This window comes from Amphiprion ocellaris, chromosome 21 (genome assembly GCF_022539595.1).
Source record: "Amphiprion ocellaris isolate individual 3 ecotype Okinawa chromosome 21, ASM2253959v1, whole genome shotgun sequence".
NCBI classification, from domain to species: Eukaryota; Metazoa; Chordata; class Actinopteri; family Pomacentridae; genus Amphiprion; species Amphiprion ocellaris.
The window spans coordinates 4,863,544-4,891,126 of NC_072786.1; the positions used below are offsets into that span (position 1 = coordinate 4,863,544).

General features: G+C 41.6%; 1 protein-coding gene and 1 long non-coding RNA gene across 2 annotated transcripts in view; one reads left to right on the top strand and one right to left on the bottom strand.

The window, feature by feature from the left end:
- Positions 1-9,595: 9,595 nt before the first annotated feature.
- Positions 9,596-13,916, bottom strand: LOC129347924 (uncharacterized). Its single transcript, XR_008600272.1, has 3 exons — positions 13,279-13,916; positions 10,842-10,967; positions 9,596-9,742 (listed from the first exon to the last, which is right to left on the bottom strand). It is a non-coding gene; the product is annotated as an uncharacterized LOC129347924 (long non-coding RNA).
- Positions 13,917-15,891: 1,975 nt separating this feature from the next.
- ptn (pleiotrophin) overlaps positions 15,892-27,583 on the top strand; it is a 50,830-nt gene continuing 39,138 nt past the window's right edge. Inside the window, exon 1 of the mRNA XM_023265854.3 lies at positions 15,892-16,050. The gene's annotated coding sequence lies outside the window, so the exon portion shown is untranslated. The remainder of the gene's footprint in view (positions 16,051-27,583) is intronic.

Below are 27,583 nucleotides of genomic sequence, written 5' to 3' on the forward strand. Positions count from 1 at the left end.
CTTCCTCACTATAAAATTACAGAATAATAAAAATAAACCTTGTGCATTGACAAAAGTCTAACTTTGAATCCAACCAACCTTCTATAGATGTGATTGTCAGCTTCTTGCTAAGACGCTGTTTGAATATTTCCCAATCTCTTCAACCCTTTGATGCACACCATAGGTCAAAAGTGACCCATATTCAGTGGAAAATGGGTATCTCTTGACCCATGTTATGAAACAAAGGGTTGAAGTGCTCGGAAAAACTGAATTTTAACATCCAATGTCACGACAGCTGCACAAACTCTGTCTGCTATTGGAAATAATGTGATAAGAACAAAAAAGAGCTATTAAACTGACCTCGCAGAGGAAGTATTTTCTAAACTTTAAATCCAGCTTTAAAAAGAAAAATATTCAAATGCTATCATTTTAATAGTATTCATTCAGAAACTTTTTAAGAAATTTGCCCTCAAGGACTTAAGACCTGTTGGAGAGGAGTTCAAACTTGATTCCAAGTCTTCTTAACTGGCTTTTAAAGACCTCTTGTAAGAAGATTTTAATGCTAATTTTCAGAACAAAGCACTCTGTTAGTCACTAATGCTAATGCACCTTCTCCCTCTGAATTAATAACGCTGACCCTTAATCACATTGTCTAATGGTCGTCCAATATGCTTTTGCTCATAAATACAATTAAAGGTGAGATTGTGCCATATAATCACATAGCGAATGACTCCGAATAGCACCTCGGCAGCAGCGTGTCACTAAAATTCTAATAGTTGCGAGTTGAAGAGCTGCTTTTGTGGCACTGTGGGGCATTTTAATCAAGCACAGAGTGAATCCATGCCAGGCACTCAATCAATAAGCCAAGTCTGGAAAGACAGCCTTATAATGTGATTTATAAGGCCATTCCTCTTTGTGTGGACTTGAGAGAGTTTACAGAAGCGCCCTGACATTAGTATTGTACACGGGGCTTTGTGGACAGAACTAATGGTACGCTTTATTGATTGTGTGTGCTGTAATCTGTCAATCCAGGCTTGTCCAGCTGTGGCAGAGAGCCGAGGCCTGCTGCAGGGGGTCATCTCTAGCCATGCATCTGCCATTCCAAACACACTGAGAGTATCCACAACTTATTACCACACTCCCTCTGAAAGGATAGCTGGCCACAAATGAGAGCTAAGAATCGATCTAAACTGAAACATGAGAGAAAGAGAGCAGACAGGCAGCGACTGCAGATTAAATGGCAGCTCAACAAATGAATCTCAGGTTTAATTATAGAAATGCAGGATCGACTAATAAAAACTGAACTCTTTGCTGAGCTTTTACGCCTTTTTCCGGTGATTAATCAGCCAATCAGATCTATTTTCGAGTAGTACCGATGATGTTTTGCTTGCTGGTTGAAACGATTGGCTGATTAATCGATTAGTCAAAATAGAGAATCAGTGTTGAGCAATCAATTCCCATTTACTTACTGAAAAATGTAATGACTGTATCAATAAAGGTAATTAGTTACATTACTGATTACATTAGATCCATTGATCAGGTCCAGACTGAAATATATCAGCAGCTGATTGGTGTTTGTTTGTCTGTATATGTAGCCCTGTGACAGACTGCTGACCTGTCCAGGTGTCTCCTGCCTTCACCTGAGTCAGCTGGGATAGACTCCACCCCCCCACGACCCTAATGAGGATTAAGTGGTGTATAGATAATGGATGGATGGATGGATGGGTGATTGGTGTTTTTTGAATAAAACTCTTCAACTATTCAGCAGACTGCCATGAAATTCTTTGTAGACATTAACGTCAACCTCTCAAGATGAATTACTTTGGTGACTTTTCACTTGAAACCACCATCAGGTCAAAATTCCAATTTGTGCAACACTTACTGCTAGTACTAATACTAGTTCATGACTAAGTACCTGCAAAGCTAATTACACTCCCATCAGCCCCTGCTGCTAATTAGAAAATGTTAACATGCTGGTGACACTTTATAGTTAATATGTGCTAAACAGCAGCATGTTAACCGTGTAGCTGTCAGCAGGTTAGAATTTACCTTAATGTGCGTAAATACAGCAACACAGAGCTGCTATCACAAATAACTCTTGGCACTGAATCTATTGCTATTTTTGATATTTTATAGACAGAACAGTTACTTGACTCATAAAAAATATACATTATATCAACAGATTTAAACTTTAAAGTTGCATCCAGGGTCAATCCAGAGATAGTCAGAAATCTTTCTGTATCTTTTTAAAATACGGTGTTGTGAGGGCAGCTAAAATAAAACCAGTTTTATTGCACAAAGAACTGTTTTTTTTTACCTCATGGCTAGACTACTGTAACTCCTTGTAAACAGGATTCACACAGTCAAGCTTTACTCAGTGACTCAGTTCAAAATGCAGCTGCCAGGCTCTTAACTGCCACAACCAAAAGACGTCACATCATCCATGTTCAGGCTCATTTAGCTCCATGTGAAATACAGAATTGAGTTCAAGATGTTACTTACTGTTTGTTTATAAAGCCCTTTACAGTCTAGCTCTACAATACATTATCAATGTCAGCTCAATCTGCCCCTATGCCCCTTTAGGTCCACATTTCATCTTGTCCCACCATTGCTGATTTCAAATCAAAACTGAAGATTCAACTTTATTTAGTTGCTTTCAGTTCTTCCTGAAGCTGCCCTATATGTCCACTCTTAGTTTCTCTTTATCACCCTGCTGTCCTGTATTGATCAGTTGCCTGTCTCCACTCAGTTTTCTCTGTTGCTATTGGGTACAGATATTTCTTTTTTGGTAATATATCACATTTTATATGGAAAATAACAAATTGTATCACCTTCAACTAAGTTCCTCATTACAAAAACACCTCTTAAGGAAGTGTGTTGATTCCAGATCACATGACCTGCTCCACATGAAGTCATTTCCTCCTGAAGAAAAGACTGGCCAGACTCCAAGGCTTTCTGAGTTATTTAATATAAAGTAGTGTGTGAGTCAAGTGTGGATTTATGGCATGTCAACAGGTTTACTACAATATCTTTATAAATAACTTTCAATTTCAATTTTACTCAGTTGTATATATAATATTTAGAAGAATCTTTCTGTAAAAATGCCATGTGGTGTTTGGTTATAGGTGGCCATGTTGATTTTAGGCCTGAAAACAGCAAAAATGTCAACTATGTTACAAAAAAGTCTCGCAGTGATATATTGACCCTATTACACTTCTAACACTTCTTTTCATTCTAGCCAAAATGCTTTGCCTTAGCGATTTTGTTCATGTGTCTGTCTTCACGTTTTAATCCTTGTATGCTCCATGCATTTATATTTGCCGTTTCATGCTATTAACGTTGTGTCCTCTCTCTGCCAGACTGGTTCTGGAGCTGCACAGGTCTGATCTGCAGTAGCTGTTCCCTCCAATCTGTCCAGTGTTTATGATTTCTTTTTTGTTTGATGTCTTTACCCTCACCCCAACAGGCTGATGTCTGATGTATCCACTGTTGCAAATATGCTGCTCATAGGGAATCCATAGATTCATTGGATATATATTGTCTGGGATTTTAACTTTAGCTTTGAATTTGTCGATCTTATCTCCGTAATTTATTTGCATCTAATTTGATTTTATGGGGTTTTAACCTTAATGTTTACACATAAATTCCCATCATAAATAACACTATGGTCCTAATTAGGGTCCGAGCACCGAATGGTGCGAAGACCCTATTGGAATGCAAGGAATTATTTATTATTATTATTATTATTATTATTATTATTATTATTATTATTATTATTATTATTATTATTATTATTATTATTATTATTATTATTATTATTATTCTTTTCCGGACTTTTGAATTGCCTTTTTGGCGGCCTTATCATACCCCAAAACGCATCAAATGTGGCATGCTCATCAGGCCTCGCGAAAAATTTGATATTTTATGGGAGTTGCGCATGTGTGTGGCAAAATGGCTCCATAGCGCCCCCTGGAAAATTGAAAATTTGGTCATTAGGCCAACTTGCACGATGTTTCATGTACAGCTACAAAATTTTGTATGCATATTCAGCACATCAGGAAACCCAAAAAAGTCAAGCATGACCACGCCCTAACCCCAACAGGAAGTCGGCCATCTTGAATTAGCTGTAAATTTTTCAAAATTAATAACTCATCAGGGATAAGTCCGACAGACGTCAAATTTGGCCAATATATGCAAACACGCGACCTGATAAAAAATTATCAAAATGTTCATTTCATTTCAAAGGGCGTGGGCGTGGCCATGGCGACTCCCAAAAAAATGGATCCTTCGCCATGAAACAGGAAGTGGTGTCTAACTCAGCTGTACATGGTCCAATCTGCCTGAAATTTGACATGTGTGATCAATGTCCAGCCCTGACAACATCCATGTGGTTATGTACATTCACAGTCATAGCGCCACCTTGTGGTAGCAGGAAATTAACATTTTTCACACTTTGATGTACTATTCTTAGCACGTTGATCAGATTCACCTCAAATGTGGTGACATAAGCCTGAACACATTGATGATGATTCCCAAAGAAAATGGTGACTCGTCGTCAAGGGGCGTGTCTGTGGCATTGCGGCGAATTTCGATTTCTCGCCATAAAAATTGAATTATTAATATCTCAGCTGGAAATGATCCAATCCGGACCAAACTTGATGTGATGGACACCAGTCCGGTTCTGAACACATCCACATTCATAAATTTAGAAATACTCATAGCGCCACCTATTGGCAACAGGAAGAAATTGTCATTACATTTGCACGTGCCATTGCCTGATACTTTGTCATATGATTCTGAAAATTGGTCAGGTGAGTGACCACACATTGACGATGGCACAGTGTGAAGATTTTGACGATTCATAAAACGCTGTTGCCGTGGCAACGTATCGTTGCCGGAATAAACAAAGTACTTTTTGACAGGTTAAAAATGCTCAAATGCTCGCCAAAATTACCACACATATCTGGACCGGCAACCCATTTCAGATTTTAGGGAAACTGCACATGTGTTTGGCAAAATGGCTCCATAGCGCCACCTGGAAAATTTCAAACATTTACTACGGCCAGTACGTGTCACCTAGAATTATGAAACTTGGTAGGCATATGTAACTCGTCAAGACACACCAAAATGTAATTGACAGCCATGCCCAAAACCCAACAGGAAGTCGGCCATTTTGAATTATATGTCATACGTTTTGACGATTTTGGGTCATTTTTGTACATTTTCAAAAGCTATAAACTCACATAGGGTAACACCGAGAGAGCTGAAATTCGGCCAGGATGTAGTCCAGGCATGGGTGATCAAAAGTTATCAAAATGCTCACCTTAAGTCTGAGGGCGTGGCCATGGCGGCCTCGTGAATTTTGATGCTTCGCCATGAAACATCAACTGCTGTGTAACTGCCCTAAACATGCTCCAATCTGCCTCAAACTTTACAGGTGTGATCAGAGTCCAGTCCTGATCACATCCATAGGCCGACATAAACTCTCGGTCGCAGCGCCACCTGGTGGTTGGAAGGAAATGCTCTATAACTAGCCTGGACATGGTCCGATCTGCCTGAAATTTTACGTGTGATCAGAGTCTGACCCTGATCACATCCATAGGCCAATATACACTCTCGGTCGCAGCGCCACCTGGTGGATGGACAGGAAAAGCTCTAGAAGTAGCCTGAATATGCTCCAATCTGCCTGAAATTTTGCACGTGTGATCAGAGTCCAGCCCTCATCCCATCCATAGGCCGACCTGCACTCTCGGTCGCAGCGCCACCTGGTGGATGTGCGTGGATTCGCCGACCAGCAAGGATGCGAGGACCCGTCCAACGCTGCTTGCAGCTTTAGTTTACTTTTTGATCGCAACAACTTGTCAAGATATGGAAATGATTTTAATTTGATATTCATTTCCACGTGTAGTAATCCTGACACCACAGCATACAAACTAAACAGGAACTATTAAGGAAGAAGTTTCGGTTATCTCCCTGCCTTGTAAATGGAGAAAATTTATTTTTAAAAAATGCATAAAAGTTTTCTTGGTGCATGAACTGAGGCTGCTGACTGACCTTATATTGCACAATGTTCAATGTCTTTAAATATTTTCACAGTAAGGATTCATCTGTCGATCTATCTATACCTGAAACCTGATCCTCTGTATATAGTCTTCTACATGTTTGTTGGTTTTTTTTTTAAGAATAAAGTCATCTGTATATAATGCTATGGGCAATTTTTGCACCGTTTTTTTCTTATTTATTCTTGCACTGCCTTTATACTCTTATACTTTCTCCTTTCCTAAGGAAGAAGTTTCGGTTATTTCCCCAGTTATGTTTGAAATGTAACATTACTTCTTCAGCTCAGTGCATCAGTGATCATATTGGTTTAGTGGTTGGAAGTCAATAAAACATTAGCGTCAGTCAAATTGAATGCGTCAGTGGATGGAAGTGGTGGTTGCCTTGTGCTGCTCTTCACTTCACTGCAGCTCCATGGCTCCATCTGCTGGACGGGACAGAAGTGCAGCAGCTGATGGCAGCTTCTTTGACCTCACGCTGCTGTCAGACCCACAGATTAGGGTTTATTTCAGATATATATAATAGAAAATAGTAATTAAAAAATAAGCTGATGTTGTATTTTTGCAGCAGTGAGTTTTTACAGGGGTTAAGAGCAACCAGTCAAAGGTTATTACTGAGGATTTTAAACAAAAACATTCAGGCAAACAGTTAACATCATAGGGTGCCTGACATGTTTGTTTTTTTTCCGGGTCGATACAGATTTTTTTTGTAAATCAAGGAGATCAATAACCAAGATTTGGAATCACTACACATTTGCAGAAAAAATAAAGTTTTTGAACAGCACATAAAGTTAAGTTAAAATTAAAATAATCACGAGTTGCAGCCTTTGCTTATTTATGTTTTACATGCTGAAGTTGTCCTTCAGTGTTTCACTGATCAGATTGTGCTGTGGGCAGGACAAAGATCAGAGGGAGGCAGCTGCAGCAGACCCAAAGTAGTTTCACATTCATTTATCTGATCAGATTTCAGGGGGCTTTTTTTTTTTTTTTTTTTAAGAAATGGGACCAATAATTGAAAACATGCTAAATATCAGATGGGATCATTGGTGTCACAGGACATCTGCAGACACAGGTCAAAGATTACAAGGAGTTTATTTAACGAATGAAACTAAAACCAACACAGAAAGGATAACTAAACCAAGGTGAAAACAAAAAGGGGAAACCAGACTAATTGTAGGAGAAAGGTTCTGGTTTCAAAGTCTGTGGTGTGGCAGAGAGCGGAAGAATGAAGAACCGGGCCTTCGTGGATTAAGGTGATTGAGAACAGGTGAATCAACCCCCACACCTGTGAGAGAGATGGATGGATGGATGGATGGATGGATAGATGGATGGATGGATGGATGGATGGATGGATGGATAGATGGATGGATGGATGGATGGATGGATGGATGGATGGATAGATGGATGGATGGATGGATGGATGGATGGATGGATGGATAGATAGGTAGGGAGGTAGATGGACCATAGATAGATGGATGGATAGGTAGATCCTGCAGTGGGGAAATTTTCAGTGTGGCAGTAGCAGATAGGAAAAAAAGTTCAAAAAAAAAAAAAGCAGCACTCAGTGCACAGATATAAATAGATGCTTTCTCCTTAGAGAAGAAATAGAAATGCTTGTAAAAAAAAAAAAACCCTGTGAAATTGCACATATTGACTTATTTACATTTTATTGCAGTTACTTCATGGGTGATCTGAACTACTGGGAGCAGGCTTGATTGAACACAGTCTGACTGCTGCAGGAAGGAAGGACCTCCTTCAAACATCGTGGGTGAAGCAGTCTGTCCCTGAAGGAGCTGCCGGTGATGGTCCTGTTTCCTGCAGGGGGTGGGAGATGTCCTCCATGATAGACAACAGCTTTGTCATCATCCTCCTGTCTACCACCAGCCCAGGACAGAGCTTGCTTTCTTAACCAGTTTCTTTAGTCTCTTCCTGTCTGCAGCCGTGATGCTGCTGCTCCAGCAGACCAGTCCATACAGGATGGCTGATACCACCACACAACCATAAAAGGTCCTCAGAATTGCTCCCTGCACCCCGAAGGACCTCAGTTTCCTGAGCAGGTGAAATCTGTTCTGACCTTTCTTACACCGTGCGTTGGTGTTCTATCTCTAGACATGTTTGAATGTCTTTATCAATAAATGCTCAAACATATGTTGAGTGTCAGCTCAGCTCTTTGTTCCATACATGTAAATGTTCCTATGTGATTGGTGTCTTGCAGTCAGAGTGTAAAGAATTGAAGCTGTCAGAGGCTTTCTGTGGTGAAGAGGCTGCAGGACATCAGCTGCTCCAACAGGTGAAGCCTTTGTTCTTTGGCTCCAACCAGAAGCAGCAATAAATCAGCATGAGCTGCAGCTTATCCACCTCATAGAGTGTATAATAAAGAAACCAAGAGGTTTTAGTTGATAGCTGTCGCTAGCAGTGTGTTGTTCAGGTTGTGAGGAGAAGTAAAAAGCTTACAGCACCTGGTATTCCCAGGTAGTCTCCCATCCAAATACTAACCAGGCCCAACCCTGCTTAGCTTTGCAGATCAGATGAGATCAGGTGTATTCAGTCTCAAACAAACCTCACATGATTCAGATCTCCACTCACACCTTTTATTTGTCGTTTGGTTGCGCCAGTACTAATTGATAGCATCATTTAAGCAAAGTTAGAGCAACATGTTGTAGGACAGGTGGTGTAGAGGTAAGTTTTTTGCCTCCCCGGTACCTTAGTACCTTTATTATCTTCACTTCCTTAATACTTTTGTGTACCATCATTTACGAAAACTAACAGCTACACGCAGTAGGAAGGATAGTGCAGTGGTAAGTTATCTGCGTCTCATCCAGGAGGTCCTTGGTTGGAATCCAGCTCAAGGCTATTTTTACACTTTGGCTGCATGACAACCTCTTGCAAGCATCATTACAACAAACTCCACCAGGGACCTTGTGTGACAGATAGCTCACACAGAGGGTGTGTGTCTGTCATGTGGATGGTCATGGTTCGAATCCCCGCTGGGAACCTTGTGGAAAGGTTGTGGTCTGTGGTGTGGAGTGTCACTGGACTGGACTGGACTGGATCCTGGAAAGAGGGAAAACATGGAGATTTACCCATAAGCAAGGCACGAAGGCACGAAGGCACGAAGGCACGAAGGCACGAAGGCACGAAGGCACGAAGGCACGAAGGCACGAAGGCACGAAGGCACGAAGGCACGAAGGCACGAAGGCACGAAGGCACGAAGGCACGAAGGCACGAAGGCACGAAGGCACGAAGGCACGAAGGCACGAAGGCACGAAGGCACGAAGGCACGAAGGCACGAAGGCACGAAGGCACGAAGGCACGAAGGCACGAAGGCACGAAGGCACGAAGGCACGAAGGCACGAAGGCACGAAGGCACGAAGGCACGAAGGCACGAAGGCACGAAGGCACGAAGGCACGAAGGCACGAAGGCACGAAGGCACGAAGGCACGAAGGCACGAAGGCACGAAGGCACGAAGGCACGAAGGCACGAAGGCACGAAGGCACGAAGGCACGAAGGCACGAAGGCACGAAGGCACGAAGGCACGAAGGCACGAAGGCAGATTTTGCCCAAATGTAAAAAAAAAGCTTGAGCAGGGTGGGGGATTGAACCTGCACTCTCCAGGTTCCAAACCACCACCACTACCTCTGGACTACCAGTCCTACATACCCAAATACAGGCTTTTCTTCTATTCGTCAAGGCGGTGACATCAACACTGAAAGAAAAAAAAACAACCCACAAAATCAAAAAAAGAAGATAATCTACCTACAACTTTTAAAGAACACACTAAAAAACACAATACTAAAAAGTCACACTCTTCTCCTCATCACTCATTTTTACATTTTAACACAATTTCAAAGCCACACAAATCACATTCTTCATGTCAAATCACTTCTCTTCACTACAAATGGGAGAGAACAGCAAACAAATAAAATACAACTTATGGCTTAAATATCTTCAAAATCTCTTTGCTATTCCTCTACATTCAAATTCCTCAACACCACTCAACAATCACCTGCAGGATCTCTTACTTCTTTCTTAGCTCTGACAAAACATCTTCAAGACTCTGAGAAGACAACTCATTTTCAACACATTTGCTGCTTCGTCTAAGTGTCCACACACATCTCCAGTCATCCACAGGCCTCACCACTGATCAGCTGCACAAACTTACATGTTAAACTTCTCCAAAGATAAAATACAGGCCCTTCTGTCTGATCACAACTTTTACTGGTGGCTCATATTTCAAGTTCATTTCCTTGCAAAGTCTTTATTTTGGATTAAAGTGGGATCTGTGACCAGGCAGATCACTTGTTTATTCTTAGCATTTGGATTTCACTGACATTCCTGTCATGTAGAAAAATAGAAATATCTTTGCATTGATTCAGCTAAACTAACTGCAGACACTGAGAGGCGTAAAGTTCAACAAATGCTGTTTTTATTTACTTCACTGGTGACATCAGTAGATGCTTGCAGTGAAACCACCACTGCAAATATTTATGCATTTAAGTATTACAACTGAAAACTCCCTACAAACGTCCACTTCTAACACCACAAACATTGTCCAGAGGAAATGATATTAGCTGAACATAAAAACATGTAAAACAGCTCTGATGCTTTCATCCTGAGCTCCACTCAAACATTTCACTGTGCAGCAGCTCAGCAGTTTGTTTAAGAAAAGCATTTAGGTTCAATCTGTGAAGCCCAAAACCCACCAGCTTTGAAAAATGACACCATTTACCAGAGTCACAAACTGTAAAAACAGAAGGAATTGTTGGATTTTCTATGTGAATGTGTCGCCTCTCTAGTTAACTCACCCGGTTACGTCTCCATCCTGACGCTGCTCTGCTGGACCGGAGCTTCTGGACCAGCCGGGTGGACCTTCCTTCACAGATCTTCCCGGTGGGAGTGATTCTGAGTCGGCCTTGGTTGACTGCAAACTCCTTAAAATGGACACATGAGAGGAAATCGTGGACAAATCGATACAACAGCTTGTTCGGTTTGTCCTGTTCTTAAATGGGTAGAAAACTGCTGAGAGCTCTCAGTTCAATTCAATTTTCAATTCAATTTTATTTATATAGCGCCAATTACAGTCAAATTGTCTCGAGACGCTTTACAGAACCCATATGCCTGACCCCCAGAGCAAGCCAAAAGGCGACAGTGGCAAGGAAAACACCCTTTTAACAGGGAAAAAAACCTCGAGCAGAACCCGGCTCTAATGTGGGGGGAACCATCTGCCTGCTGGCCGGGCGGGTTGAGAGGGACAGAAGAGGTAGAAAGGTAGAGATAGAGGGGTAGAGGTAGAGATAGAGGGTAGATAGAGAGAGAGAGGTGGGGGGTGGGACACAAGGACCATAAAACACAGCCACACATCTGAAGCATCCAGCATCCAGCTCTGGGACCAGGGACACTCGGAGAAAGGACACAGAAAGAAACAGAGTGAATGTAATGCAATAATGGTATATGTAGTAAATACATAGGTAGTTAGAGAAGGGCTCAGTGCATCAAGAGAGGTTCCCCAGCAGTCTAGGCCTATAGCAGCATAACTAGGGGCAGAACTAAGGGACGTCAAGAGGGGAAGTCAGTTGTGCAAATGAAAACACAAGCATACCCCGTCAGGGTCCCCCAGTCAGCCCTAACTATAAGCTTTGTCGAAAAGGAAGGTTTTAAGCCTGGTCTTAAAAATAGAGAGGGTGTCCGCCTCCCGAACCCAAACTGGGAAGCTGGTTCCACAGGAGAGGAGCTTGATAACCCTGAAGGCTCTGCCTCCCATTCCTACCTTTTAGAGATTCTAGGAACAACAAGTAAGCCTGCAGTCTGAGAGCGACAGAGTTTCTGCTAGGATAGAATATGGTACTATCAGGTTCTTTAAGATATGATGGAGATTGTTGTTAAGAGCTTTATATGTCAGAAGAAGGATTTTGAATTCTATTCTAGATTAACAGGAAGCCAGTGAAGAGAATCCATATAGGAGAAATATGATCTCTCTTGCTAACTCCCGTCAGCTACTCTGGCTGCAGCAATTTTGGATCAGCTGTAGATATTTCAGAGAGCTATTGGACAACTGATAATAAGGAATTACAGTAGTCAAGCCTAGGAAGTAACAAATGCATGGACTAGTTTTTCTGCATCACTCTGAGACAGGATGTTCCTGATTTTCACAATATTTCTACAGGTGGAAAAAGGAAGTCCTACAGATTTGTTTTATGTGCAAGTTAAAAGGACATGTCCTGGTCAAAGATAACACTGAGGTTCCTCACAGTAGTACTGGAGGCCATTGTAATGCCATCCAGAGTAACTATATGCTTTGAAAGCAATTCTCTAAGATGTTTGGGGCCAATACAATGACTTCAGTCTTGTCTGAATTTAGTAGTAAGAAATTATAGGTCATCCAGGTCTTTATGTCCTTAAGACAATCTTGCAGTCTAGCTAGCTGATTAGTTTCATTTGGCTTCATAGATAAATACAATTGAGTGTCGTCAGCATAACAATGGAAATTAATACAGTGCTTCCTAATAATGTTGCCTAAGGGAAGCATGTATAATGTGAACAGTATTGGTCCTAAGACAGAACCCTGAGGAACTCCATGATTAACCCTAGTATGCTCAGAAGAGTCATTGTTGACATGCACAAACTGGAACCTGTCTGATAAGTAGGATTTAAACCAGTCCAGTGCTGTCCCTTTAATGCCAATAGAATGTTCTAGTCGCTGTAATAAAAGTTTGTGGTCGATTGTATCGAATGCTGCACTAAGGTCCAATAAAATAAGTATAGAGACCAGTCCATTATCTGACGCTATGAGAAGGTCATTAGTAACTTTCACCAGAGCTGTTTCTGTGCTATGATGCACTCTGAAGCCTGACTGAAACTCTTCAAACAAGCTATTCCTTTGTAAATGTTCACATAATTGATTTGCAACTGTTCTTTCCAGAATTTTGGAGAGAAATGGGAGGTTGGAAACTGGTCTATAGTTGGCTAAAACATCTGGATCTAGAGTGGGCTTTTTAAGTAAAGGTTTGATTACAGCAACCTTAAAAGCCTGTGGTACATAACCTGTTACTAGAGAGAGATTAATCAGATCTAACATTGAGGAATCAGCTCTGACAGAGTGTTGCTCTGACTCCATGTGTGACTGAGGCTGGAGTGAACAGAGCTGCTGCTGCTCAGATGCAGCTTCTTATTAGCACAACAACAGACGCTGCGTTCACTATGTCTGTGGGTGTGGAGCTGATAAAGAGGATCTTCACCACTGACCTGAGCTGCTGCCACACGGTGAGACGTCCAACAGAGTCACTGAGCAGCTGATGATGAAGAAGATGAAGGCTTCAGGAGGAGGTGGAGGAGGTGGAGGAGGAGAAGCTGCAGGGCCACATGAGACACTGAAGAGACAAACCAGAAATGATTCACACACTAGACATGAAGAAAAGAAAACATCAGAGAGTGTAAAATACAAGAATGAGTCCTGAACATCACAGGCGTAACCCGTAGAGCTACATGACCACACATGTTCTGGTCTTGAAAACGTGTATTAATCCAATAGAAAGTCTAGGGGTAGGGTTAGGGTTGGAGAGGAAGGTCCTTACAGTTGTAATGAAAAAAATAGGGTAATTAATATTACACATAAATATTTTTAATGTTAATACTAAGCAGCCGAATATTCTGAGAAATTAATCCGTGGTTTTTCCTTCAGCCGTTGTAGATCTAGATAACCTAAAGGTACAGTGCAACCACAACGGCTGAAGGAAAAACCCCAACTTTATTCTAAGAATTTTTTGGCTAGTGTGACTTAATATTAAATTATGAAAAAATGTATAATTTTATATCCATGTTTTTGGTACATTGCTACTGTCAGGACCTTCCTCTGTAACCCGAACCCTACCCCTAGACTTTCTATTGGATTGATACACCTTTGCTGACAGCCAACATGTGTGATCATATAGCTCTGCGGGTTAAGCCACTGACGCATGTAGTTGGTCCTCAACGCTGAAGCCCTGGTTCGATTCCCGCTCGCAACCCTGTGCTATATTAGTTGTTCTCATTCTTATTTCTACCCCATTGTCTGGCTGTCTCTCACTACGCCTATCCATCAATTAACTGCAAAAGACTACAACACTTATTTACAAATTTCCTGTTTATTTATTAAATACAATTCTTTAATTTCTTACATCTTTTTTCCCCCCATACTTTATAAAAGTTTAATTGTCTTAACTTTTTCCCATTTATTTAATTGCTTCTTTTTTATGTATTTTCTTTCTTTAATCTTCTTCTTCTTTCTAGAATTTAACACCAACCTTCAATTTTGGGTCATTTTTAGACATTTTGAAAAGCTATCAACTCAAACAGGGTAACACCGACAGATATGAAATTCAGCCAGGATGTACTCCAGGTATGGGTGATCAAAAGTTATCAAAATGCTCCACAAAAGTCTGAGGGCGTGGCCATGGCAGGCTCCCAAACTTTGATGCTTCGACATGACACATCAACTGCTGTGTAACTGCCCTAAACATACTCTAATCTGCCTCAAACTTTACATGTATGATCAGAGTCCCGCCCTGATGACATTCACATGCTGAAATACAGCCACAGTCATAACGCCACCTGGTGGATAGAAGGAAAAGCTCTATAACTAGCCTGGACATGGTCCGATCTGCCTGAAATGTTATATGTGTCATCAGAGTGCGGACGTGATCACATCCATAGGCCAATATACACTCTCGGTCGCAGCGCCACCTGGTGGACGTGCGTGGATTCGACGACGAGCATGGATGCGAGGACCCGTCCAACGCTGCTTGCAGCTTTAATCTTGATATTTAAACTTGTTTGGTGAATTTGTAACACATCATATTTCTCTACTGGATAACACTTTGGCTCAGCGGCTGTTTCTGTAAATGTGCTGTATAAATAACAGTGACTTGATTTGACTCGACCCGAGTGGTTACCACATGAGAGCATCTGCCCTGAGGAGCAGATCCCCAGACAGGGAGACATTTGCTCTGTGTCATGTCCCTTCTCTCGTGCCCAAATATCTGTCCCTCTTGTCCACTGTCTCTACAAAAATAAATGTAGAAAAATAATACATATATGCACAGAGACTAATTCTATATGTCAATTTGTAGTTTTCTGTGAATGGGTGAGACCTAACAAAGAACAAAACAACATATTTAGTACCACACCAACAACAATCAAGTGCTGAGAAATAAAATAATGTTGAAATCACAACGAAAACTTCACATATGACACACTAAATGTGTTTTTCTGTGGCGGAGGCCCACATCAAAAGATGAAAAACAAATCCACATCCCAGCTGGTGTATGTCAATATTCTATTGATTGTTTTGGACTCGCTTTTCCATGGATCAACACCATATTTTATGTAACAGTGTGCTTTGACTGGACTGCTGTTCCCAGCTTGATCGCTCTGTAGACTCAACCGGGGACTCATACAGGCACATTTTGTTGTCATGTTTGCTGAATATCGGCCTCTCTGTTGGCATTTGGATCAGTGTCGCTCACTGTCTCGGTTCCCTCTCTCTGTTTAGACGTATGTGGCCAACTCTTTTTCCCCTCTCAGCTCCGTTCTCCTCGTCCCCACGGATCTCCCGAGCACTTTGGCTCTGAACTGCTCCCTCTCTCCCTCCTTTCTCTTTATCTCACACTCTCCTTCATCTCACATCTTCTCTTTGGTGTGTCGGTGAGTGCCAGGCAGGGCGTCCCCGGAGTGACCTTGGGGGTAATGAGCTCCTGATCACGAGTCAGGAAACCCGACATTCAACACCCACCCCATCACCGTCCCTCCCCGCACCCCATGCAACACACACACACACACACACACACACACACACACACACACACACACAAAAAAAGAAAAAAAAAAAAGAAAGAAGTCTACACAGCTATCGTATGCACAGCCCACAAAGAGAAATAGTATTGGAGAGGCAGGGCAGCAGGGCAGAGGTGCAGATGAAAAGAGCCTAGAGAATATATTGCTTTAAGCTCTGATATACAACTACCAGACCTCCAAAATAAAGTAAGTGCATTTTTTTTTCTCTTGCTACACAATTATAGATGCATTGCTTTTGAAGGGGAAGGTGTGATGTGATGGTGAGGTGGTGGCTTGAGCAGCCAGGCAAGCAGAAAAAGTTTGGAGCTCAACTGTATTCCGTGCAGAAAGACTTGATAGTACAGATGGCATGAAGGGTTGGCATGCATGTTGGGTGTGTAGTCTTTTGGGGTTTTGGCATACGTAGGAATTTCTGTAGTTTCCAGAACTCCCACTATCAAACCCCACATTGCTTTTAAAACTTTGGGTGAAGTTGCAGAAGTAAAGTTTCTCTTGTGATCGCCACACTGTTTTACATTTGTGCATTTTCCCTTCCTATTTCGCCTTTTGGTGAAATACTTCTGTAGACGTGGTCCTAATCGCTCCTTTGTTGTTCTTCCCATTTTAAGCAGATTTTCCCCCGAGGCTGTTGATACAAGATAATAAACATGTGAAAATATAAAAGGCTATTAAGCTTAAAATGCTGAGAATTATAACCACAGATGGAGAAGTGGCTTGTAGACATACTGGATAAACAATTGGAAAGTCCCAGTAATCCAGCAGCCATGGGCTATGGACTGTGGTGTTAAATCATTAACAGGGCCGCTTCCTCAGTGATTAAACTTCAAACATCCATATGTTTTGTTTATTATCGCTGTCAGCCAAATATGTGCGCGCCGAATTAAGTCTGTCTGTGCATGTATGCCGGTTGAAGTGGGACACTTTTTCCCAGGATGTCGTAATTTGGGTCAGGCCTGACTGGAATGACAAACCCCGAGCTGCTGTATTGTATCAGCGCTATGCGATCCAGCAGACCTTCTTGCTTGCGTTGCCATGGCTTTCTTCAGCCCCGGTATAGCAACCCGAGTCAGACCAAACAGTGTTCCTCTCTGTGTTATGGGCATTCCTGCTGTGGACAAAAGCTTCCTCTGGCTCATTCTTGCTCGAAATGAGGTGTCTGCTTCATTTCTTTAGAATCAACACATGGTGTGGTCCTAATGAAAGAGCAGGGGAGATTAAACATGAAGTGGAGATGAGCTTGAGAAACCTGCTTTGGTCCGTAGGAAGTCCGAACACAATGTGGATTAAGCTGGATGACATCCAGCGGGGCCAAACTCATAAAACTGCTTCATTTCTAAACAGCTCCTGGCATTTTTTTCTTCCAAGATGGCCACTTGGAGGCCCTTAGGAGACATTTTACACATTCTGCCCTTTTCTCTTGCTAAATGCTTGCCCTCATAGACTCCACCACGTGATCTCGCCTATATGTCAATGTGTTCAAGCACAAAGCCAGTTCATTTCCTTCTGTGTCCTCACAAACGCTTTGACGACACTGTTCTCCATGGAGGAGCCGGAGCAATAAGGCATAGAATTGCGCTGTTAGGGCCCCGAGAAAGTCCGCTCCGGGGGGGAGGGAAGTGCTGTGAATGGAGCCAATTCTCATCTATAGGGCACAAGTAAGGGAGAGAGAGGAGAGAAAGAGGGCCTAAGAGGGGGGTAGGGGGTAAGGACATACACAAAGATTCTCACATTGAGTGGCCGGTTTATTTTTTTGTGGGGTACGCACTGACCCCTCACATGTGGGATGAACAGACTGAGCCTTGATGGGGTCCAGAGGGCCTCCGGAGAAAAGGGAGGACAGGATAAAGAGAGGAATAGAAGAAAGGAGGTGGGGAAAGGATGCCAGGAGAGAGAGGCCTGTCAAGGAACCATCCTTCAAGCATCCGGTTTGAAACGCTATAGACCAGAAAGTGCCGAAAAGCAGAGCTGGGAAAGGTAGTCATGAGACACTGGAAGGGTAATCTCGCAACCTGCAGCTAAATTTCATAGCTTTGACCGCACTAATATTGGTAGTAAGTTAATTAGTGAGATCTGGGAATGCAGAAAGGACTCTAAGAAGTCCAAGAGAGCAAGAAACAGTCGTAGAGGCTGTAAAAATGGGTACTCCAGATATGAAGATATCTGATCTACACTTCAGATTATGGTTCATGGAACCTTTGTAGTATGTTTTGTTAAATCCTCCTTTGCATGCTTCCAGTTTCAGTTTCACCTCTACAAATAGGCGTTTTGGGTAATCTGATGGAACTATTGACTTCTGATGGTCTAACAACCCATCTTTTCATCGTTATAATGCACTTTTAAAAAGTTTCTGCTTGACTAATGGTTAAAAAATAATGGCCGAAACTACAAAAAACAGTCAAGAAACCGGATTCATCCGTTAGCCAAAGTCCTTCAGGAAACAGAGATTCTCACTATCACATTTCCTGAGGTTGACACTAAAATCCCCCCTTCCCCCCAAATGTTTTATTCAGCTGTGGCGATGAACAGTGACAGCGAAGGGGACCGGCTCCCGAGGCTGTTAGCTTAATAATCATGTGTGGAAATGCAGACGTTCTCATGGAGACGTCAAGCAACCGGCTATCTCATTACGGGGAACCATGAGACAATCAAAGTCTGTCTGCAAAACCTCCGAGCTTGTGTGTGCTGCTGGTCCCCATTGTCTGAGGAAGCCCACTGAAAAGGCTAGTAATGCCTTTTGTGGAGGGATTCAAATACACAAGTCGGGGGTTTGTGTTTGTGCACAAGTATCGAGGCATGTTGTGGATCCTTCAGTTATTTTTTGATCAGAATCAACAGCTTTGTGGCCCCCAAAAAGGCACTAAACTTATTCCTTCCTTGAATCTGCACAGAGTTTCTACTTTTTTCCAGCGGAAAAACAAATATCTAACCGTGTTCGTCATCTCTCCGCCCTGCTGTTGGCTTGATCTGGTGTTTGATCCTCGGAGAGCTAATGATAACCTGAGGCTTTCCACTGTAATCAGTCGGCTCATTAGAGTCCCACTCGGTCGCACGGCCGCCCACACACACTTACACTTGTGCACAGAGACAAACTCTCCCCAGCTTTTCCAGAAAGTGACTGCATGAGGATGGGGCAAAGGGCACATGGCTGGAGGTGACATTCTCCACCTCCTGAGAAAGTAAACATACAACTGTAATGTACTGTATCATTTAATTGGATGCATCTGATTGTAGCTTAATGCTGATCATTGAGATTTAATTGCCCATATTGCTCGTTATACAAATTTCAACCCATTTACTATGAATTGCTTCTGCAAAATGGCATTCATTTATTCAAACATTGCATGCACCAGCCCAGCTGTTTATTGCAAGAAATAAATATATTATGAGCATCTTAAAACTTGTTGTGTTGTGCATCACGCTGCACATTTTAGTCAAATTTGCACTGATCACCACTGATCATTCAAATAAAGCTCTGCTCTGTCTCCACTAATGACAATAATGATAGTTAAGCCACATGTCCACTAGATGCGTTTTTCCCGCATGTAAACATGCTGCATCTGGAAATCGCACACATGGTGGGTGGTCACTAGTGGGTCACAAATTGTCACATGACAGCGCTTGAGCTTTAGTGTGGCCACTAGTGGTCACGTGACCATGCTTTCAGCTTGACGGTCTGGCAGATAAACAAAGCGGCTCGGCCACAAACTTTCTCTTTTATTTCGAAAACACTTCAATGAAAAGTATTTCTGAAAGCATTTGAGGCGAGAAATAAGCTGTGCAGTTGCTGAATCTGTCCTTGTTTTAGGCTAGTTTAGACGTTTGGAGAAAGTATTGCTATGTGTTGGATCTCCGCACGACGCATCGAATTTGCATAAAGTAGATGTCAAGTCTACTTTATGCAAATGAGTTGAGGGAAGCACACCGGATCACAGCTGGAAATGCACCGGATGTTGCACGCTGGTCCGGTTGCGGTGTGTTTCGAGCTGCGATCTGGTGTGTTTACCCGCTTTGTTTATCCGACTCATCGGTAGGACTGTCAAGCTGAAAGTTCGGTCACGTGACCACTAGTGGCCCGCTGAAGCTCAAGCCCTGTCATGTGACAATGTTGTGGCCCGCTAGTGACCGCCCACCATGCGTGCGATTTTCAGATGCGGCGCGTTTACATGTGGGAAAAAGGCATCTATTGAACACGTACCTCTTAGAAATAAAGTTGTTCCACACAAAGTACATCGACTATTCATTTTCATACCACACAGAAATGAACTGAAATGAATGGCTTCCTTGAAATATTGCAAACGTCTTCTGCACATTTATGGCTTAAATAATGTTAAACCTACATTTATTGATTTTTAACACCAACTGGAGGCAGTGCAACAAGCTGTAAACACATCCTTGACACTTTATCACCTTATAAAGTTGATATGCTAGCTAACAGTGGCTTATTTACACATCAAGCATCCACTATGAAAGATTAGCATTAATTTGGAGCTGAGGTTCTGTTTACCCGGTGAACATTATATTCAATACTCACTCTCCTTTAGCTGTGTTAAAAAAAAACAACAATAACAATTCAACAGCTCTGGAGGGAAATATGCAGCTCTTTAGCTGTTAAAATGGTCCGCCGTGTTCTCCTGCTAACTTTGTCTATCTGCTGTTTGGAGCTGGACAGGTAGTGTTCCGTTTTTTTTTTTGGAGCTTATTTGTTGAAAACAGAACAGAGACGGTAAAATGGAAACAGCTCTACAGAGTACAGATCCTATGAGCCATTTGTAATATACAGAATAATCATGAGAGCAGCTATAAGTATGAATAATCTCTAAATAAGAAGCCAAAACTTGGAAATTGGCCTCTTTCCTTCTGTGATATTTGATTATCACACAAACTGTACAAGATGGAGGCTTTAAACAGATGCAATAGTTGTGTATCTTTAGCAAATGTCATACAGGGAATACAGGTCCCCCGCTCCTAGTTTGTGTGTACAGGCTGCAGAGTGTGAAGCACTGGGGAACGAGTGTTTGTATTCCTCTAATGAACTGAGGGATGATCTTGTCTCTCTCAGCACTCAGAGAGTACTCGAAACTCAGACAGACAAAAAGGAGAGTTGGATAAACAATGCTGCACTGTAAATCATTTCAAGCTCGTTCAGCTTAGACGCCTAAGTTCGCCTGCTGCCTGAAAAAGTGTGACTTCGTGGCACTTGTGTTGATTAAATATTTGAAAGTCGAGAGTTGTGTGAAAGTAGCCGAGTTGATTCATCTGAACTGAAGAAAACAAGGTCAGTAAATTGAAGATATTAAGTTGAATCAGTGCTCACAGACTTTCCTTTCACATTTTCAAAGTTTAAAAAGTTTCTTCTTCATTTAACATTGAGTTGCTGAACACATTTTTTATTGTCAAAGTCAATTCAAAGTCAGTCTGTGAGGCTGCTTCCAGTGACAGTTGGGTGCATTATAAGTCTAGGAGTGAATCAGCACTAACCTTTGTCATAGTTAGATTTTTTTTTTTTTACTGATGTGAAAAGAATTCTAAAAAAGACACACAGCAACTTTCTACTATGTTTGGTTTCTAAAAGGTCTCTGAGGAGTTTTTACCCTCTAACAATGCATCCTGGGAAGTTTGCTTTCTTATAAACTAAATTTAATGAGTTGTGTGAACTCTCAGCTGTTCATTCATTCAACAAGTGGACACGTCAAAATGACTCAAGTTACGAGAGCCCATATCTTTCTAAAGTTCTAAGTAGACAATTTACGTTCAATTAACTAGAAATTCCAAAAACTAGTATATTTACATTAAGTCAAGTAGAAAAGATGAATTCAACTGACCTAACTCCTGTATGATGCTCTGAGGTTGTATCTACCTAAAAACTGAAATTAAATCAAAATTGCTCATGTAATAGAATCTTTTCAAAGTTCCAAACTGGCTTGAAAAAAATGGTTGAATTAACTAGAAATGAGCAAAACTAATATATTTACATTAAGTCAACTAGAAAAGATGAATTGATTTGACTAAAATTCCTGTATGGTGTTTTACAGTGTTAAGTTGTATTTACTACAAACTAATAAAAGAACATCAGAAACATTTGGACATGAGAATTAGCATGTAGGGAGTGAATCAGTAATAACCTTTGTTCTGGTTTGAATGCATTTCTTACATAGACGATTGCCGTCTGTCTGTCTGTCTGTCTGTCTGTCTGTGTGCAACATTACTCAAAAACGGATGTACAGATTTGGATGAAATTTTCAGGGAGGGTCAGAAATGACACAAGGACCACAAGTTTACATTTTGTCAGTGATGTGGCTTATAGTCTGGATCCACAGATTTGTTAAAGATTTCAACCATCGGAAATGATACAAGGAATGAGCAGAGTACTTAGCAGAGTACTGCGCACTCTGAGTGCTTTTCTTGTTATAATTATTATTATTATGAGAAGAAATAGTCATGACCTCATTTTAAAAAGTCACACAGCAACTTTCTACTATGTTTTCTCTGAGCCAGTTTTAACCCTCAAACCATGCATGCTGGGGATAGTTGAGTTTCTTATCAACTAAATGTAATGTGTTGTGTGAACTCTCGTTTTGTTTATTCATTCAACTCACCATTTTAAGTCAGAATGGCTCAAGTAATAAGAACTCATATCATTATAAAAGAGGAGTTCTGAAAATAAAAAAAAATGACATTTTTGGTTGAATTTACTAATATATTTACATTAAGTCTGCTAGAAACGATGATTTGAAATAATTTAAATTTCTGCATGATGTTTTACAGTGTTGTAAAGTTGTATTTACCACAAAACTAACAACAAAAGCACAGTGGAATCATTTGGACATTAGTATTAGCATGAATTTAGTAGTTAGTACTTAGAAATGGTCATTTTTAATAATGAACCCCTCATTGTTCTTCCGTGAATCTTTCTCCATGTTGATAATGCAGCCGAAATAAATGCAAGCCGCATTATTGACTTGGAAGCCTTTCTCCCCAATGCAGCACCTTGCTAAATGGCTCTGAAGTAAACCCTGAAGGGACTACTAAATAACATGCAGCCAATACGCTGCCATTGCTCCACCTAAATGCTGTAATCTATTGGCTCAATCAATGCAATCTCATTTTATTTTGAACCACTCGGCGGCGGCTTCAGAGTGAATTCGACCCAGCTAGTGAAGTTTTTAGTAATATTATGATCATTTCTTCAGAGGGGATTTAAGTCCTGAGGTTATGACTGTAAGAACAGGGGGATCTGAGGCCAGTCATACTCACAAGGATGCAGGGATTTGTTGTGATGTTTCCACTGATGTTGAATGGAAAATTAAATTGATTGTGCGCATCACTGTGGAACACCGTCTGCCACTTAGTGTCTCTACTCCCATCCCACTGCTAATTGGATTGCTAATGGTAATGCTGTATAGTGGTGAGAAAATCCTCTGATTAGATCAATCAAGTTTTAAGTGCAGTGATCATATGAAAAAAATAAAAAAAAATTTTCCTTTAACTGATTCAATAAAATTATATGTTCTGAATCTTTGCTTTTTTCCTCCTGTAGCTTTTATTTTTAGGCCAGACGGTGGTTACGAGGCTGCTTGAAGGGCCAGATCTTCAATACTTAATACCAAAATAATTTTAAACAGTTTATACAGCCTCCTCATGCCAAAGGGGGTGTCTAATCCTTGGTTAAATCTCAGCAGGTTTTAATCAGGCCCAGTGGAGAGTTTCTGCAGCTCAAGGATGTCTTCCTATTCCTCCCTCAGGGCACTGCCTTCTGGAGAAAGTATGATTTGGAAAGTTAAACACCTATGATGGATGTGGAGGGGATTAGATAGGCCCACTCTGTGGCTGCAAACACCAAGGATGACTTTCTGTCCACCCACCGATAAGCGATTAGAAAACCAGGATCAGTAAGCGTGGGCGTGTTGCCACCTGCCCTAAATATCTTAAAACATGTGTGCGTTCCACATCTGTCACCGGCCGCCACAACTCAATAATGCATTTAGAATCCTTTAAAAGTTTCATCCACATGGAGGCACAGGGAAAAAGGAGGAGTGAGAGGAGAGAGTTGAGTGGGAAGAAATCTAGAAGAATCGAAAGAGGCGAGAGAGAATCATTAGTCATAACCATTAGTATTCCATCCGCAGCTTGTGCTGTGAGACAGCCGGTCTGTCCAAACAAACAACCGGCAGAGGGGGGATGCCTCATTATAACTTCCCCCCTGTTTTCTCACTCGGAGTTCACATTCCATCTGACCATAAACACCAGGCCAGGGCTGTGACTTTGCCCTCTGTCTCTGCTGGAGTTTAGAGATGTTAGTGGGCCTAGTAAAGCAACAATTCACATGCTGTTCAGTACACGATGATGGCAGTATAGTACAAGGAGGCGTCCTGGGAGAAGAAGACAATAACGTAGCCAGAATTCATACGGTTTAGTCCTTGAAACGGTTCAGATTTACGCCCTCTACAGCCTGACACATCGTCTGCTGGAAGGGACGTCTCTCCACCCTTGAGACATCAACTCCTGTCACCTTCCTGTATCACTCTAAGATCCCAGAGCGTCTAAAAGGTGCTCACAGCAGGCACATAAAGCTCCTCTGCTGAATGGAAAGAAGCTCTGATGGAATCTTTTTGCAGAAGCCATGTTTCAAATGTCCGCGTCCACTAGCGTTACATGAAAATATTCATGGCAGCATGACAGGATGATATCATAAAGTGTAACTCTACATGACATGGCCCTTGTGTAGTTTTTAGTGAATTAATTTGTCTCTTTTGATTCACTGGCAGTGTTTTTGTCAGCCTTCATGGTGATATAAAAGGAGGTGACAAGCAACAAGGACTCCCACTGAGCCTGAACCTGGCAAGTTCTCCGCACAATACCTGAGTTTATCCTATTTACACTGTAAAAAGTGCATTAAAAAAGCTGCTTTTTTGAGTGAATCTCATTTAGCTTCTACTTTGGTGATTGCGGTGTGCTTTTTTGGATTCTAACAACTTGATATTTCAATTTGTTCCTTTAAACTAGTATTGGAGTTTCAATTGAAGTGCAAAGATCAGGTTTACTACTTATTTAGAACTGTGCATTTGGCCCATTTTTCTATAAATTTGTACAAGGAAATTCAACTGTTGCTTTCCTCTACTAGGATTAGTCAAGTCACAGAGGAAAGAAAAGGAAAAAAATTACAAATCTAATGAGCACACGGTTAAGTTTGAAAAACTGGAAATTTCAAAAACAGGGTACAGCAATACAAGCAGTTAATTTGAGAGGAATCAAAGGATTGAAGTTGATTGAACTTAAATCGGTGGAAAAAATATTACTTAATAACTCAATTTCGATCAACTAAATTCGATTGTATGTTTCTAATTGAAGCAGTTGGAAGGTAATTCTCTTTCTGCAGTGTGACGAAGGGTTTTCATGCCCAAATGAAAAATGGATGTAGAACAGGTAGATGAAAAAGTACCATGAGATGTCTTTGGACACAAGCTGACAACTTCAGAAGAAGCGCAATATTGAAGGCACAAAATCTTGAAACCAACAACTACATCAGCACACCCTTTCTGAACCTTTACTATTCCCTCGAAAAGTTCAGTTATGGACCCAAGTGACCTTTAGACATTATCATAAGGGACTACAGAGAAAATCAGAGTGCTGCATTAATATCAATAACTCATTTCCGCTACACTGCAGTCCTTTTATCTCTCATGCTCAGCGTTGTGGAGGCTGTAGACTGACCAACCAGAAGAGCAACCTGGTGTCATGACAAGGACATGAACCCTCACCAGCTAGCACCACGCTAACAGCACTGCTGCTGGGAACTGAACTCAGGGTCTCTGCAGTGTAGATCAGTGTTTTCCAAAAACGAAATAAATATAATTATTAGCGCTGTCAAACGATTACAGTTTTTAATCAGATTAATCACAGGGTTGCTGTGGATTAATTCAGCATCATCAGCAAACATCAGTCATTGTTAATCTATATTAATTGAGTTTCATTTTGCTTGCGCAAACTCAAGAAAGAAGGGAATGTATATTAATTTTGACAGCCTTACTAATTATACAAGTCCTCGACTTACATCAGAATTCCATTCCTACGGCGCGACGTAACTCGATTTTCGCCGTAAGTCGGAACTCACACTCACAACTGGCGAATGTAAACAAAGACGTCTTCCTCGTATAGCGCTGTGTGAAGACGCTTGCCAACTAGGTCCCTTGCAAAATTTGCTGTACATTGGATTGATGGAACAACGCCTTCTAAATAATTATGTAGGAGATGGCGACGTAACAACAAAATGCCGCCGGTCGACGATGTTGTAAACTGAGGACCTGGTGTACTGCAACTTTTAAGGAAGGAAAATTGTTCTTGAAAACTTCTCATTGCTCTACAGACAAAACCAGCAGAGTTACTGAATCAACTGCATGTCAGTTTTGGGCACTAACGTACCTGCGCTGGCTTGTCTGACACACTTTAAAGTATAAGAGCTTGATGGAGCAGGCAGCAGTCCTGCCACACTGAAGTGCATGAGGACTCGCCGTCTCCTCTGACTGCTCTAATGCTCAGTGGCAAGTTGAAAGGTTATGTTTAATGCCCGGAGCTGTGACTGCGGGCAAGAGCCACTTTCCCCCCCACCACCATACATACTCCCCCCTATTCCACCCCTTTAACCCTACAACCACCCCACAGATGAGCACAGTGAGTGTCACAGAAGGACTGCTGGCATTTGCACAGCGGCTCTGAGTTGTGATTTCATTTGTCAATGCATGGAATGTGTCCGTGCAGCAAAAATGGGCTCACTTATTTATCTGCAAATTGTGTCATGTACAGCGTCACCGCATTTTATGGTTTGCTTAAATAAAGCTGCGGCGAAATGTGTTCTGTGCAGATGAATGTAGACAATGACAGCAGCGGGCACACAGGAAATGTGGTGGGTTGCATTTACTGATGGATGGAAATAGCTTAGTGCAGAGGCAGGGTGGTGGTGAATAGGATGGAGCTGTGAGGTGGACAAAAATTGCATTGTACGTGTGAGCAAAAAGACTAAATGAGTTTGTTTGGACAATAGCTGGAACACATTGTGAGCAATTCTGCTCCTTATTGTCATACAGTGTCTACTTCTGCGGGGAATGGAAGATGTTTCAACTCTCCTTTTAGCTTATTGAAATACTGGATTGCTCAATGTCCCGTTTCATGAAAACACCACAGGAGTAAACACAGTAAATGAACTGGCCTCACTGTTTTTCCTTCAGAGGATATTCAGCCACGCAGCCCTGGCTTTAGCAGCCAAACAAATAAGCTCGGAGAGATTTCATCTGATTCCCAGAAAGCTCTTCAGTGAAAGAATCTATGGTGAACTTCAGTGACATTCATCGGCCCGAACCGTCAATGGAGCTGCAGTCAAACAAGCTACAGCCGATTTTATTGCAGAATAAATTAGGTGGTGTGGATGCTGCATATTGAATTCCCATCAGCCTCTCCGGCTGACGTCAGAGGACCTCAGGCGATGGATCTCTGCGGTGCTGCATGTGCCTTCCTCTGTGACTGCTTAAAAAACTCCAACCATCTCTCAAACACACACAAAAAGACACACATGCACACTGCCTGTATAACAGTTACATGCAAAGTAAGTTTAAAGTTACCATTTCTGAGTGGGTTTTTTTTTTTTAAATTTAAGGATGATTCCTGATATGTTTGCTGCATTTTTTTTTGGTGATAAAGATCCAAACTCTGCATCATCCAATACTGG